This window comes from Dermacentor albipictus, chromosome 3, assembly GCF_038994185.2.
Source record: "Dermacentor albipictus isolate Rhodes 1998 colony chromosome 3, USDA_Dalb.pri_finalv2, whole genome shotgun sequence".
NCBI classification, from domain to species: domain Eukaryota; kingdom Metazoa; phylum Arthropoda; class Arachnida; order Ixodida; family Ixodidae; genus Dermacentor; species Dermacentor albipictus.
The window spans coordinates 38,430,299-38,443,887 of NC_091823.1; positions in this window are offsets into that span (position 1 = coordinate 38,430,299).

Genomic DNA, 13,589 nt, shown 5'->3' on the forward strand with positions numbered 1-13,589 from the left:
GAAACTACAAGTATGACTTCCAGCCCATAATAACACTTCCGTCTTCGTTAGTCAAAGGAAGGAAGGCAATACGTTGGTTTACAGAAACAACCGGCTCAAACCATCCGTGTTCCCATTTAACTTGCCCCTTTTGTAAAGGATGGTGAAGTTATATTCCTGGAGAATTAGACTCCATCTGAGCAAGCGTTCGTTCTTAGGGGACATGTGTCAGCCAGGTCAGAGAACAGTGATCGGTCTCGAAAGTGAATTTCACTCCGTACAGATAAGATACGGTAATTTCTGGACCGCCCAAAGTAAGCAGGTGCGTTCTTTTTCGGAAGCGCTGTACGCCTCCTCTCTGCACAAGTTCGTTCTTTATTCTATGTCTGCACGTTAATTTTTGGCTACCATACAGTACCGGATGCTCCTCCGCATCGTCGCCTGCCTGCCTGGCTGAGGATGACTCTCAATCATTTGTCACTAGTGTCAGACTGCACGATAAATTCCTTAGAATATTCGGGGGTCCGAAGCACTGGTCCTGAGTTCAGAACCTCTTTCAGGTGCTGAAATGCGCTTTCTTTGGCCTCATTCCATCGAACTTTTTCGGGCTCTCCCTCTCAGAGACCCGCACCTTGTAGACGTGCCAGCACCTTCCTTAAGTGCTCCATGCTCCAACATTAGTGCTCGAAATGTGCCAAGCAGGGAAGTGAATGATGCGTAGCAACTTGAGCTTTCTGACTTGGGCACCTGCCAGTAACTCCTAGCTAAGTCGATTGTTGACATGTACTGGGCTCTGCCTACCCGTTCAACTCGTTCTTCTATGTTAGGTATAGGGTAAAGTTGGTCCCTCGTAATCGCATTCAATTATACCTGTGCGCGGCTCTTTCCCGCTCGCCTCTACGAGAATCATTGGGGAAGTGTAATCACTGTCTGCTGGCTCAGTGATTCCCAACTCAAGCGTTCGTCTGATCTCTACTTCCATTATTTCTCGCTGACGAGGTGAGACCCGGTACGGTTTGGATTGAATGAGTAAAGAGCAAGGCGCAATAGACCAGGACAGAAGAAGTACACAAACGACAGGACCGGCGCCACTCACAACTGAGTTTATTTCCGCATCAAGCCTGCCTTATGTAGGTCAACCAATGCAATCACACACGAAACATTAGAAGTAAAATACAACAATCCATCGACCACTCAGAAATCATATCTGGCACAATAAATCAAATTGGCAAAGAAACACACGTAGAACAGCACAGGAAGCAATTCATCGAGCACAGTCATTACCAAGCCAACGGGGAGAAAAAACGAGACATAACAAGTACCATCTACGCTTCACTAGCAAACTATGCAACACATAACACCATTGAAATACCTAAGGACCAGCCAGTGATAAAAACTGCAGGACTATGGGAATAATGACCAATGAATAACATGGAAAAACATGAAGAAAGCGCGTCTAAGAACTGCATCTGCGTGAAATCTAAAATTTCGAATAGTCGCAGCCTGAAAAAATTGATAAAACGAGTGACCGCGCGAAAAACGAACCATGTGACAAACAATGAAATGGACAGAACAGTTGAACGATAAAGGGTCTAAAGAACAGTGTCAGCATCAAAACGAAGAAAGGTGACAAAAACCCGTAACAGTCACTTGAAATCGTCAACAAAAATAAAATCTAAATAAACAAAAGGAAGACAGATAGATAAACCTAAATGAAAGCACTATAGCGTATGAGGCCTAGATGAGGCCTAAAAAAGTAGTCTCCTTGTCACTAAGCACAATGGACGGCCTGCTGAGCAATTTGTTTCCCTCTTTCTTGATAAAATAGGCTTCCACAATCTCCCGCTCGAACCTGTCTTTTCCAAGCTTCAAAAATTTAGTTTTTCGAACTGAAGGTGGCAGTTAGTGCAATCTCTGCAATGCTCTACAAGGAAGCTCCCTTCATTGTTGCGCAGATTACGACAATGTTCGATTGCACGTTCAATGAAACATCAACATGTTTGTCCGATATAAGCAAGCGTTTTACTTGAGCAGGTTTGGACTGGACACGCCCGTGTGATGTCAACTCAATCTCATGAGTAATGAGCGTCGTTCTCTCTGGTCGGCTACTGAAGCATTGGCGAAATTCCTCAACGAGTTTCCGGAGGTCGCTTACTTGATCGGCTTGTGGAGCCAGTCGGTTTACAGACAGATTCAGGTTGTCCTGTACGGAGCGTTTCGCATCTGTCCCTGTCCGTAAAACTCGAAGTTCGACCACTACTTCTTCAGATGCGTTTACCACCATGTTCACAACCTCTTCCCTTCCACAATAAGGTTTCATTAAATTGCAGTGGTAAATGATTCCTTTTTCCGGGAACTTCTAGCGTGTAGTTAGTCATCTATATCTTCTGGGTAACCGTTACGGGTACGTCCCACTGTACCTCAAGTTTGTTTTTTCGTGAAGGCCTTAGGATCATGACCCTGTCGCCTACCTTAAATGTTCGCCTACATGCATTTCTGTCATAGTACACCTTCGCGATTTCCTGGGCCTCTTAGGTTTTTTTCAACCAGTTCGCGCGAGACACTTAAGCGATCCAGCAATTTTAAAACCTAACTCACCACAGTCTGGCTTTCAACTGTTCCTTCCCACATTTCTCTTAACATTCTGAGGGGGGAACGGATCGTCTGACCGTACACCAGCTCAGAAGGAGTGAACCCCGTTGCCTTATGTGGGACCGTTATCAACGTGAACAGGGTTGCGGGTAAACAGTCCTCCCAGTCTGCTTTGTGTTCACGGCACAATGCATGTAACACTCTCTTAAGCCCCGAATGCATCTTCTGAACGCTGTTTGATTGTGGAGCCGCACACCACACCTTTCTAGGAATGTCGTGGTTATAGCACTTGTAGATACTGTCCACTGTCCCCTGGTCAGCCTGAATCGCTGCAGGAAAACCGATTCGCTCAAACGCGGACAACAGAGCGTCGACTATCTCGGTGGAGCTCAGTTCCTTCAAAGGAATTGCTTCAGGAAATTTGTCGTGGGACAGAGCATGGTCAAAAGGTGCTTGCACCCTGATTGGCTCGGCGTCAAAGGCCCGAGTGTGTTGATCACCAGCCGACGGACTGGCTCCGTGATTAAGGGAACCAACTTTAAAGGTGCTTTGCGTTTATCTCCCAGCTTTCCAACTCGCTGACACGCGTCACAGGACCTTACATAATTTTCCACATCCTTAAAGCATCCTGGCCAGTAATATTCTAACAAGAGCCTCTCCTTCGTTTTGTTGATTCCTAGATGGCCCGACGAGCCATTTCTGTCACACAAAGTCAGGAGGTCTGCCCAACACCTCTCCGAAATGATTAACAGATCGAGGATACGGCCCCTACGATCTCGGTAGTGTCTATACAGCAGTCCTCCCTCTTCGTGGGTGGTAATGTTGCGCCTAGCTATGCCCTCTTTTGCGTTCATGTGTCAGAGCCTGGTCCCTCTGTTGCTCCGCGCTTAGCGACTCCCTGTCCCCCTGGCCCCCAGAGGCAGATAGTACAGAGCTGCTCTCCTTTTCTGTTACTTCCACTGATGACCTTTCTTCGCTACACGAGTTTTCTACGGGGATCATGTGAATTGGCACCTCTGGTGTCACACTGTTTTCTTTTTCCTCTGTTGTCCGAGGTTCTACTAGAGAATGCGCTTCCTCGCGTTCCGCCACCGCTGCGCTGAGGTCCTCGGTCAGCTGAGTGGCGTGCTCGCGAGCAAGTTAATGCCTGCACCCTTCCTTCTCAGAACTCCTGACTCCTGACCAGGCAGGTATGAGACGATTTCTAGTGCAAAACTTGCACTGTTTATTCAATGGTAGTGAAGGATATAGAAAAAGAGTATGAAAATAGATACATTGGGGGGCCGCTTAAATAGGCCCGCTAAAATCGTAGGCGGGATCTTGCTCACGTCAACATGACGTGACATGCACAGAGTCTGGTCGGGGATGGGCGGCTTATCCTTCCTCCTAGGCAACGTTGCACGGGCTTGCCTCCTCTGGCGGCAACCCGCTGGTCCTGTTTGGTTCGTGGAAAGGTTCTCCCCTAGAGTCGGACAGTTCGCGGAAAGGGTGCTCCCCTAGATTTGCACAGTTTGTGAAAAGGGTTCTCCCCTGGAGTCGCACAGTTCGTGAAAAGGATTCTCCCCTAGAGTCGCATACACACAGAGGGGCCTGTAATCACTGCGGGGCGCCTGCCGGACCGGCAACCACTCGAGACAACCATAGCAAATTAGGGAACCATCCTCCATTTCGATAAAGCATGGTCTTTGAGCATCCTTTTTGCCCGGGGTGTTACACACGAATCATAACAGTGTTTACAAAAGAAGGGTAAACTAGGTCCATGGTTGCTCCACTGTCCCTTAATACATTATAGGTTTTTCTGCTAATCCATAGCTCCTGGAGGTACGGACAGAGAAGCTCCAAGCTTTTGTCGCGTCCGCCCACGTAGGAAATCACTACCGGCTTTTTTTTTTTTTTGTAATCCGCGGCCTAGTGACCTAGGCCCTGGCACTGATAACATCGGACTGGTCACCTCTTCTCGAACTCTTGCACATCACTTCTTTTTCCCCTCCTCCGGAGGGCTGCTAGCTCCTTTATCGTTGTTCCCTTCCTGAGTGTTTTTCATCGACTCGGCCCTCTCGGTAGCTTTTACCTGTGTCTGTTTTTTGTGGTGGATATACCTTCTCGGATTATCCCTTCTATTCGAGCTCGTTGTTGGTAGTAAGTTTTCGTCGCATCACATACTCATCAGCTGGCTGAGTCGCCTCATCTACCATGTCTACGGCATTTCTATCTTGCACCCAAAACCTCACTGACTGTGGAATGCTGCGGTAGAATTGTTTGAGACAAATGCACTCTATAATTTTGTCTCTAGTTTCGTAGACTTCGGCACCCTTAAGCCACTCAACAAGGTTTGTTTTCAAACCAAACACAAACTCTGAGTAGCCCTCGTCGCTCTTTTTGCTCGCTTCTCTGAATCGCTGCCTAAATGCTTCCGGGTGTAAGAGTTTTAGACGTAGCTGAGGGGAGGAGCTTCCCACTGCTGGCTACCAGTTGTATGGGTTGGAGTCAGCCATGAAATATGTGGTAGCTGGCCCATGCCGTCGTCCAACTCACCCACGCTTGGGAAGCGGTTGTGGGGAGGAACTTGCTCTTATCGCGAACTAGGAGTACAGGATTTAATTACAATATTTACATTAAAACATGAGATACATTTCAACAGTCTAGCATGACTCCCAAATGGAGCGCACAAGACGAAGCACACGAGCACAAAGCTCCAAGCACACTGCTTGTCGAGCACACAGCTGCTTAAAAACACTCAACATTCCTAGGTCCCTAGGTGAGGGAAAACTGCTGTCTAACCTTTGTCCAATCGGACGGTCCACAGTCGTTGGAGGTATAGTCGGCTCGCCTTTGAGCGGGAGGGCTCACACACACATACGCACTTTGGATTCCCAGAACCCACCGCGTTGAGTGGGTCCTCGTAGCCAGGTTGTCACACTTGACCCAAGCCGGCGCCTCTTAATTCCTGAGCTGACTTCTCTGGTAGCCGCCACGACTGTCAGCAGACTGTGACGAATTCTGAGGCCCGCGAAAACGCACCGCAGAACACCCTTTTCCGAGAAGCTCTCTTGCCGCAAATAGACCATGAAGGCGACAGCGAACCAAGTAACAATACACAGTCCGCCAGACGTGGCTTGACTTGCAGGCGCCGTCGACTCGACGGAGGAGACGCATGGTTGATTAACTTTGCTGTGGTCTCCAGTTCTGCGAAGGAAGTGCATGGTCTGTTAACGTTGCTGGCGTCGCCGGTTCTCTGAAGGAGGTGCATGGTTGGTTAACCTAGCTGGCGTTGCCGGTTTTCTGAAGGACGCCACCTCCGCAGAACGATCGAAACTACTGCAGCGGGTCGCGAAAGGTTCGCAGGTCAGTACCCCTGCAGGCCGATCGTAACACGGGGAAATTCGCTACCTCTTCAACAGCGCTGTCTTTACTTTCCCGTAGTCTTCCGCGTCATCCGCCGTTAGTCTTGTGACTACGTTCGCTGCCTCTCAAGGCAACAAAGTCACCAACCGCTGTGACCAGGTGCCCTGAGTGAAATTACACCTTTCACAAGTTCTCTCGAAATGAACCAAGAATAATGCAATGCCCTCTCCAACCTTGTACGGTTTCGTCCACTGGCCAATCCGACGTGGCTCGACCTCGCTTGATCTGCTACGGTTGTTCCCTTCATTGCCCGCCAATGGACGCCCGCCACTGGATGCGATTTCGGAAGTTCAACCTGTAGCTGTGTCATTTTTCTCGTGCTTTTCCCGTTCTCGCTTACGCTCACGCTCACTCTCACGTTCTTGGCACTCACGCTCCCGTGTTTCTTGTGTCACCTCCCAAGCAATCTTAATGCTTTCATCATTATTGCCACTATCTTGAATTGCCTTTTGGATAGCTGGCTTTTTCATCTTTTCGTCCGCCTCAACTGCCAACTCGTCACACAATAACAAGTTTGACCTCGTCAACCTTCTAAGATCCATGGCAGTTGCCCCTACTGGTGGTTAGAACTGTTTTCCTTAAATAATTTGTGCAAACACAAAACATGCAACAAGTTCCCGATTCCTAAAACCATCAAAATAAACACGCAAAATTTGAAGTCTGCCGAATCAAAAGAAAAGAAACCACGCGCTCACTCACGAATGCAGCACCACGCCATCCAGTTCATCGGTCCGCTGTTGCCGGTTCCTCAGGACTCCCTGGGTCGAAGGCTCTTTCTTCTTCGCTGTTCCCAGTTCCTCAGGACTTCTTTGGACGAAGGTTCATCCTTACCGCTGCCACCAGTTATTAGATCTTGCCGTTGAGTGCGGGAGTTGGCCGACGTTGAGAAGGATTTTGCGAACTGAAGATTTATTTACATTATTTACTGTAATAACACAAAATAATGAACAGCCATAAAGTCATTGACGGCCGGCAGCAAATCGGACACTGCGGCCTGTGGCAAGAAGAACGAAAGAACTCTTCTCCCTGTCTCTCGCTTTTAACCCCTTTGGTCTCTCGGGGTCACGCCATTTTCGGCCAATCGTCGAGCCAGCTCAGGTGTCGTCATTTTCCTCCAATGGTAGGCACCCATGCAACTGCCGTCACATTCGACCAATGGGGACTCTCCAAGAGCTCCATTGTCCGAGACTTGACTTGCCTCCGGCGTCGCCTCCTCGCCTGGAAGCGCTTAGCTGGAGGATACGGGTTGTTCTCGAACGACCTTCCAGAACAGCAAAACAGCTTTGCTCGGGACCAAGATCAACTTCCTGGAACCGTGCCAGCCTCCCGTTGCACTTTCGGGAAGAGTCAAGCAGGGGAGGAGACAACGTGCGGCGCATGAGGTGGGAATCGCCAACCTGTATGACGGGTCCGGTAACGTGGTGGAAGCGCCCCTGCGCACCTTAATTGGAATGCGACAGCGATTGGATGTGGTCGGGAAACTCGAGTGATGCCAGGAAAAGGGTCCGCATCCAACGGGCTACAGTTAATGAGAAAGGAGTGTTGGATTTAGAGCAACCAGTTTAGGTGAGAGGAATGCAGATTTGATATCTGGAATAAAGACATAATAATTAGCAGGATAATCGTTTCGTTTCATTTAAATATACTGAAATACTGCGGAACAACCGTCTCTATGACTATAACCTATAGTGCCGAGGCCCCAAATGATAATTATACTGGTATACTTAACCCTAATCAAATTTTCCAGAATGGAGCTCCGAGTAATATCTTTCTCTGGCGGGAATATCGTCTACATGATAAAAAGTACTGGTATATTTATTCAATTTCCTTACAATCGTGGCATAGAGGGGACATCTTCAGACCAGCTTTATGTAAATAAATATTCAATTACGGGATGCGACAGCGAATTCTGGTGTATGTAACTTCCAGTTGCCGAGAAGAACACCACTGTTTATTACAGCAAAAACCGAGATGCTTAAAGTCTGGAGATGGTGTCAGCGATAATTTATTTAAATCATTTTGCAAACAACATTTTCTGTATCTCGATGCAGTCATGCAAGCTGTATCCGCTAAAACAGGAATCAAAAGTCCACTTAAAGACGTTCTGACTAATAAATCCGCCACTTCGTTTAAGTATAAACCGCGGGGGCCAGGTACCCACAGCAAACAAATTTTTGTAAAGTTGTAGGGACTAAATTTTGAAACATACTTTATTTAGCTGTATTCGTTGCTGTGGAAAGCGACACAAATACCGATAGAGAATTTGTAATACGACAGCTGACGATTGATTAGCGGGAAGTTTGCGCATCGCTAGAACAATAGCCAATAATTCTGTACGAAAATAAGCGTGCTATCTAGAAGGTGAATAGAAAAGAACCAACAAAGAGAAGGAGAGAAAATGCCTACTCCAGCGTTCTCTTCAGACAGTGAAGCATGAGTGGCTGGTTATATTGCTTGTTTCCAGGCGTAGAACGGCACATAGTCTTAAGAAAATTGCTAGCCGGGTGGACACAAAAGTGGTCTTTTCAGCGTCAGAAAAGCTCGCGAAAATATGTCGATTAACGGACCCGCACCGTAGGCCAGCTGTCGGATGCTCTACGAATCATCGTAAAGCACCAGTGGGTTGCGTAGAAGCTGTTGTTTGAGCTCCCGCTGTCCTGTGGGAAAAGACACATCGGACAGACAGGAAAGTGTCTTAATGACCGTTTACGAGAGCATAGCTTAAACGTGAAAAATAAGCAATACGGTCATCTGTCAACTCACTGTCAGGAATGCGGCTGTGCGCCGGTGTATGGATCCTGCCGGGTTCTTGCGAGGTACAGAGATAAAGATGTGCGAGAGATTATTGAGGCTCAGGCTATCTGTCGGAATAGTGATACGTGTTAGTGCCCCTTCGGTCGACTTGTTAGATTAGGAGACGACTTTTTTGGATGGTTAAAATTCGGATGAGGCGGCGCCGCGTACTGCGCATGCGTTAAATAGGTAAGTGTTTCCTGAAATAGCGCACTGGGTGGTGTCGTCTGTCTTCTGTCCTTGTTCGCTGGCGCTAAATATGCTTTCCAAGTCAGTTCACCAACACGCACAACAAATGACAATGCTGAGAAAGGTAATCTGGTAATTGGTCATGTAAATAGTGGTATGACATTAGTTTAGCATTTGAGGGGAAAGTATCGTCAAATTCTGTCTGGAGGCTTATCTTGGATTGACCTGTTGGCTGAATACGTTGAATTTGCGCATTAAATGGTTCTAGCTGTGCCTGTAAAAATACAATCTTAGGTTTGCATAGTCGCGGCCAATGATTATTTAAAAAATAAACTTGGTTCATTAACGAAAACATGCATTGATTTTCTTTGAGGAGAATCGTAAATTTTGAGGTGCGTTTGGACTGTAACGACCCTGAATCTACTTTTTAAACGTTGTATTCGCGCTTCTATATACAGAACGCTGGTTGCAACAAATTTAGGGAGGCCAAGGCACAATCGCAGAGCTTCCCTTTCTAATAAAACCAGAGGCTGTATTTTATAAGCTGGATTTCCGGAAAACAAGACACACCCAAATTCCATAATGGGTCGGACATACATCGTATATATCATAATTAATGTTTGTCTTCACAACCTATATCGTCGGCTACTGATCTCACTGAACCATCCCACGGCGCGAGTTGCCTTGGACGCGATTTTTTCAATGTGTCTTTTCCAGTTTAGTGTCCCATCACACGTGATTCCCAGGTATTTAAGAGAATCCACATGGGGAATGAACTCTTGACAATACTTGTTTAGAGAGGAAAAGAACCGCGACTACAGACGGGACGTGACGAAGGAGTGGACAGGACGAGCGGTACCTGTCCACTGTGTCCTGTCCTGCTCGTCCTGTACACTCCTTCGACACGTGCCGTCTGTAGTCACGGTTCCTTTCCTCTTTAAACATGTCGGATCAACTGGCTCAAAGTTCCCCCTCTTGACCTTGACAATGCATGAGTGAAATGTGAGCGGAAACATCTAAAGGAAAGAGAAGTGCCCTTTTAGTGGCGTTCAGAGACAAATGTATGATCTCAATCTAAGTTTCAAGAGCACATAAGTAATTTTCTAACGCTTGATAAAGTGAATGTAGATCATCATTAGATGAAAAAACAGCGATGTCATTGGCATAAACGTATATACCTGAACGTCCTGGAGCGAAGCAATGGAGCTTAAAAATAAATTAAATAAAACAGGAGATAACACTGACCCTTGTGGTGTCCCGCGTTTCTGCTTATACCTAGACGACGAACACCCGCTTTGAAAACAGAATTATATTTTCCTTAAGAGTTCTGAAACCCATGCCGAGATGTAGTTCGGAAACCTCTAATTTTCTGGTTGGTTTATCAGTATGCCATGCTCCATAGAATCATAAGCTATAGCTAGATATAGGGTCACTAATGCTGAATGTTCTCTTCGGCGAGGAACAAGTTGTATGCGAATCTCTAAGTCTACGTGTGCACGCCATATCGAGCATCCAGATCTAAAGCCAATTTGACTGGGGGTAAGTATTAAGTTTTCAGAAATGTAGGTTGTCATTCGGCCATACAAAACTACTTCTATTAGTTTAACCAAATTAGATGTGAGACAAATTGGTATAATATTATCTAAATTATACCCACCTCCCTGTTTTTTAAGTATCGAAAATACCTTAGTAATTTTCCATTCTGAAAGTATCCAGAGATTTTTTTAGAGAGTAATTTACTATATTCGAAATTTCTTGTGGGATAATTCATCCAGAAGTTTTATCACGGCTGTGGTAACTCCATCTGAACTGGGCGCTGAAGAAGGCCGAGAACGAACATCATCCGCCAGTTCCTCTAATGTGACTTCCCTAAATTCATCTAGCGGTAATGATTGCAATAGGTACGCTGGAATAATCGAAGTGAATCTGTTTTCTAGTCACTTTCCAATATATTTTAATAATTCGGACATTTCACGCGGCGAAAGGACACAGAGTAAATATTTGCTGCTATCGGAATCATCTTTCGAGTGAATTTATTCATATCATACTCATCTTTGGCTTTAGCTATCGCACGCTTGAAAGATGCAGCAATAAATTGGTAATCACTCCAATTGTTTGGACATTGATTACAAAGAAGTTTCTTCCAGGCAGCTTTTCGTTTTCAGTGAGCACATGTGCATTATGAAATCCACTACGGACTGAAAGATTTATCTGTGTCGGAGGTTATATGAAAAGCTGCATTCTTCAAGGAACGTGTTGAACTTGCACAGAGACTAATAGCCCTAATATTCTCTTGTATATGCGTACGGGAAAGCATATAGACTTCAAGTCCTTTTGAAATTTGTCATACCCGCCGCGGTTGCTCAGTGGCTGTGGTGTTAGGCTGCTGAGCACGAGGTCGCGGGATCGAATCCCGGCCACGGCGGCCGCATTTCGATGGGGGCGAAATGCGAAAACACCCGTGTACTTAGATTTAGGTGCACGTTAAAGAACCCCAGGTGGTCGAAATTTCCGGAGTCCTCCACTACGGCGTGCCTCATAATCAGAAAGTGGTTTTGGCACGTAAAACCCCATAATCTAATCTAAATTTGTCATAGTCTGCAAAAGTGGTATTTTTTCTTCTGTGAAAGAAATCACAGGGAAATCAGTCTCAAAGATAATAGGAAGGTGATCGCTGTTTGTAGCGCAGTCTATAGTATTCCACGACGATATAATTCAAGATTCAAGGTTCAAGATTTTATTATCTAAGTGCATGTAATAGATTGCATATGACACGTAAGTACAGAAGGAGGTCTCAAAGTCGCAAGAATGAGAGTGAGGCCTCCCATAAAACCATAAATCAAACAGCAACATTTCGGTAAACAGTGGTAAACCCAGAAAATTGAGTTTTAAAAATGTTCAGCGAAGCAAAAAATGAAACATATATGCTGAAACATATATGAAACATATATAAATGAAACGATTGCTCGATAATAGGCATAGCTCCCTAGAGGTACTTTTGATACCATACCTTTCGGCGTGGTTCTTTGAACTGTGTCACAAGATCGCACAAACCGTTTAATGTCCCTTTGCATGCACGGCCAAATTAATTGTTCTGACACTTCTGGCTAGTTGTTTTCCCTGCTTGATGACCAGCCATAATAGTTTCGTGCGCCATATTGAGGACTGCCCTTCGTACTAACTGTCTCGTTTCTCTTTCATCGTGGGCCCTCGCTATTCAATACAGTAATTCTCCAACCTTCACGAACTTATGCATGACCCGGCTCTTCCTACTTTGAATCCTAAAAATTCAAAACAATGTCGCAAAGTACTGTCCACTTCTTGCCTTTTTCCCATGACCACCACCACCACCACCACCACCACCATCATCGTCATCATCGTCATCCTATTTTAAGTCCACTGCAGGACGAAGGCCTTTTCCTCCGATCTTCAGTTATCCCCGTGCTGTGCCTGCAAATTTCTTAATTTCATCACCCCACCTAGTCTTTTGCTCTCCACGACTGCGTTTCCCCTCTCGTGGCACCCATTTATAACCCTAACGGTCCACCGATTATCTAACCTACGCATTACATGCAGTTGCATTTCTTTCCCCTAACGTCAATTGGAATATCGCCTGTCCCTGTTTGCTCTGTGATCCACACCGTTCTTTCCCTGCCTATCTACGTTAAGAATATAATTCTTCGTTTCATTGCTCTTTGTGTGGTCCTTAACTTGCTTTCGAGCTTGTTTGTCAGTCTCCAAGTTTCTTTTTAGTGATAATGGTAAGCTTCCAGTAAGGATCTGAGTATGTCGGCCGTATGCTCTCCAACACAATTGTATTATTCTGTAAATTTGCTTCTCATGATCAAGGTCCCCTGTGAGTAATTGTCCTAGGTAAATGTACTCCTTCGCGTACTCTAGAGGCTGACTGGCGATACTGGACTCTTGTGTTGTCACTCTATTGATCATTATCTTTGTTTTCTGCATAGTAATCTTCAACCACACTCTTACACTCTCTCTGTTAAGGTCCTCTATCATTTGTTGTAACTCGTCCCCAGTGTTCCTGAACAGGACAATGTCATCTGCAAACCGAAGGTTGCTGAGATATTGGCCGTTGATTCTTACCCCTAATCCGTCCCAATTTAACAGCTTGAATCCTTCTTCCAAGCGTGCGGTGAATAACATTGGATAGATTGTGTCTCCTTGTCTGACCCCTTTCTGTATAGGTATCTTCCTGCTCTTCTTGTGGAGAATTAGGGTAGCTGTGTAATCTTTGGAGATATTTTCCAATGTATACGTAAGTCTCTTCTACTCCTTGATTACGTAGTGCCTCTATGACGGCTGGTATCTCTACTGAACCCATAGCTGTGTCCATAGCTGTGCCTGAAGTGTTCATTACAAGGACATCTTTCCTGTCTTTGTTCCTCGTGCTTTTCTCCACTGCAGATATGGTACGTAGCTTCACCGGTATGCGTATCCGAATTTTCATTGTATTTGCCAACGACTTCGGTGGATTCATGCTCTGTCCTACTTGTGATTCTTGCAGTGGGGAAACTCCACAGGGGATCTGGATCATCCACTCTTCTGACCCCTGGCACATTCCCAAGAATGACGTCGTAAAGTGGTTCTTTGACACACCGGGCTTCAATCCA